The sequence below is a fragment of the Arachis ipaensis genome, chromosome B09 (assembly GCF_000816755.2).
Source record: "Arachis ipaensis cultivar K30076 chromosome B09, Araip1.1, whole genome shotgun sequence".
NCBI classification, from domain to species: domain Eukaryota; kingdom Viridiplantae; phylum Streptophyta; class Magnoliopsida; order Fabales; family Fabaceae; genus Arachis; species Arachis ipaensis.
The window spans coordinates 54,622,306-54,625,857 of NC_029793.2; positions in this window are offsets into that span (position 1 = coordinate 54,622,306).

Genomic DNA, 3,552 nt, shown 5'->3' on the forward strand with positions numbered 1-3,552 from the left:
TAATTAGCTATTAAAATTAAAAATAGTTACTTTAATATAAAAACAAAATTAAAAATAAGTATTATGAAGAAGAAAATATTAGAATTCAATATAATTATTCAATAATAACTAGATTAACTGGTTCAACCAATGATCCAATGTTTTGGCAAGTCAATTGCTGATTTAGTTTTGATAACTATGTGCATGAGTGTTGATAAAAATTGTTGAGGAGTGCTACGAATCAGTTTAAAAATTTTCAAGTTATAAAGTTCAACTTCATTGTAGATATAGTTCTAAATTGGAATTCAACACTATGAAAGTTTGACCCAAAAAATGTCACAAAATTTCAAAATAATAATCGGGAGTTTAATTCCGAATTGTTGTCCCTTAGAATCACAATGTAATGCATGACCATTGGCTATGATATAGTAGGGGTTTGATTGTAATTGGCAAAATTTAAATAACAATAAATTAAAAGCACAATTAAAGATTAAATGACAAAGAGATTAAGCTAAGAGTAATCAAGCCAATGTGTTATAGTTCAAATGGCATAGTCTCCTCATACTCATCTAAGCGGTTGCGGGTTTGAGTATCCCTATCTTTGGTAAAAAAAAAAAAAAGAAGCTAAGAGTAATCAAAACAATCAACTAGAGAAAAAGAAAGTAAATTTAAGCTCTAAAAAGACGTTGGCATGAATTGAGAGTAAAGGATTACTATCTTTATCACTAGCTACAATATGATAATTACCAAGAGCAAACTCAATTTGCCAATCTCTGCAAATTGAAAAAGTCAATTAAGTTTAATTAACCCTAATTCACAAGTCCTAATAATCAACTTACTAATTGAATTTAAAAAAATATTAGCGTCAGCGAAAACAAAATTAATTAATATCTCTTATTTACCAATTAATTTGGATATTATAAACTCAAAATCACCCAAGTTTTCAACATGATAATTACCATGAATGAAAAAAAATCAAACACCTAAAGGTTAAGCATTTTATCAAACACCTAAAGTACATAAACATAAAACATCATACATTACAATGATTAGTAAAACTAGACATATCCACCACAAGAATTCAATAATAACAACATAATTAAGCAATAATAAAATATCAAATATCAAATTCATTAAAGAAAATATTAAAGTCAACAAGGATTTAAAAACTTAAAATAGAAAAATAGACAGAATAACAAGAAATTCTAAAAAACTTAGAGAAGAAAAAACAACAATTTATGAGCAAAACCTATAATTAAACAAAACTAAAACCTATAAAGAGAAAATTGAGTAAAACCTAGAGATTCTAGAGAGAAATTAGAGTTTCTCTTGCTAGAATCTAACTAAAAACCTAAAAAAATTGTAAGAATATGAGTATATATTGTGTGTCATGATCTTTTTCATGCTTCCTTCACATGCATCAAGAATGAACTGATGAATTGGACCCAAAATGGTCCCCAAATCGTGAAATCCGTACTTTTTTATGAGGCACGAGATGACTATGATGCGTATGCATCTATAATGCATATGTATCTCATGCGTATACTATGCATGATGTATACGCATCTCTGCAACTTTGTCAAATATTCATTTCTTCATGAAATCTCTAATTTTTCAGGCTTTTCCATCTTTTCGAGTCATTCTTGTAACGACCCATATTTTTGAAAATCTAAATATAAATAAGTTATAATTTATCTTAGAGTAAAGTATCATTTTTGTCCCAACGTTTGGGGTAAATCCTATTTGTGTCCCTAACATTTAAATTGTCGTATTTGTATCCCTAACGTTTGTAAAAGTGATTCAATGTTATCCTGCCGTCAATTACATATCATAAGCACTTTAGTTTTGAGTTTTAAAAATCTCTTGAAGTTAGAATAAAAATATCTGGGATAGAATCGATGATCTACTTCAAAAAATAGCTCATCAAATGTTGAAACTAATTCCTACAACATTTACATAATTCACTTTTCTAAAGACATAATTGAATCTAAACACAAATAGTGGGTATAATATTAAAATCGAACACATCCAAGTGAGACCTAATTGAGAATGAATACATCCAAGTGAGAATAATTGAAAAATATAATCTGATTTGTTAGTATAATTGATAGTAGGATAACATTGAATCACTTTTATAAACGTTAAGGATACAAATAAGACGATTTAAACGTTAGGGACACAAATAGGACTGACCTCAAACGTTGGGGACAAAAGCGATGCTTTACTCTTTATCTTATTAATTTGAGCTCCTTATTTTTAGAAACTAATTAATTTATTAAAAATAGCTAAATTGATTTTATGATAACTAGAGTTTAAATTAATTAGGATTTTTATATAATTTTTATTATAATGAGATATTTCGAAAAAAGATAACTATATTGATATTTTATTTTTACTCGCTTTAATTAAAATAAATATTATTTTAATAATATTGTAATTAAGTTCAAAATCTGCCGATATGAGAAAATATCGGTATTCTGTGATGAGCTTGGCTTTGCTAATGCTTCATCGTATATCGTTTATTCTTATAATCTTTATGTTACTAATGTCATTCATATTAGGAACTCATATATATTTATTTCTAGGTGAATGCTACCCAACCCTCTCTAAAATAACATGTAAGTTACCCTTCATGATGTGTCAAATTTTAATTGGTCATTATTTTAACCATAGTTAGGTTATTTTGTATCACCGTCGTGACAAGAAGCGGCGACGTCGTCATCATCTACTGCACTCTCACGCAATCTCTCTTTCTTCTTCAGTGCATCATTCCTTAACTATGTTGTTAAATTTTCGTCCTTCCTAGTATAGCCAGCACCGATGTCATTGTTATCTCGTGTCTTCTCACTCGATTCCTCTTTCTGCTGTGGATCACTCCTTACTAACATAATTAATGGTTAATTTAGTTATTAAATTTTTTATTAAAAAAATATATCTTTATTTAATTACATAATAGAACATATATTCATATGTAAAATATAATAAAATAAAATAAATCTATTTAAGGTACTGAAAATATAATTAAAATCATGAATATATAAATATAATAGTAAAATTTATAAATTGTATTAATATTTAATAGATAAATATAAAATACATGCCTAAAATAAAAAAAAAACATATAAATAACAATGACATCGGCGCTGGCTATACTAGGAAGGACGAAAATTTAACAACGTAGTTAAGGAATGATGCATTGAAGAAAGAGAGATTGCGTGAGAGTGCAGTAGATGATGACGATGTCGGCGCTTCTTGTCACGACGGTGATACAAAGTAACCCAACTATGGTTAAAATAATGACCAATTAAAATTTGACACATCATGAAGGGTAACTTACATGTTATTTTAGAGAGGGTTGGGTAGCATTCACCTAGAAATAAATATATATGAGTTCCTAATATGAATGACATTAGTAACATAAAGATTATAAGAATAAACGATATACGATGAAGCATTAGCAAAGCCAAGCTCATCACAGAATACCGATATTTTCTCATATCGGCAGATTTTGAACTTAATTACAATATTATTAAAATAATATTTATTTTAATTAAAGCGAGTAAAAATAAAATA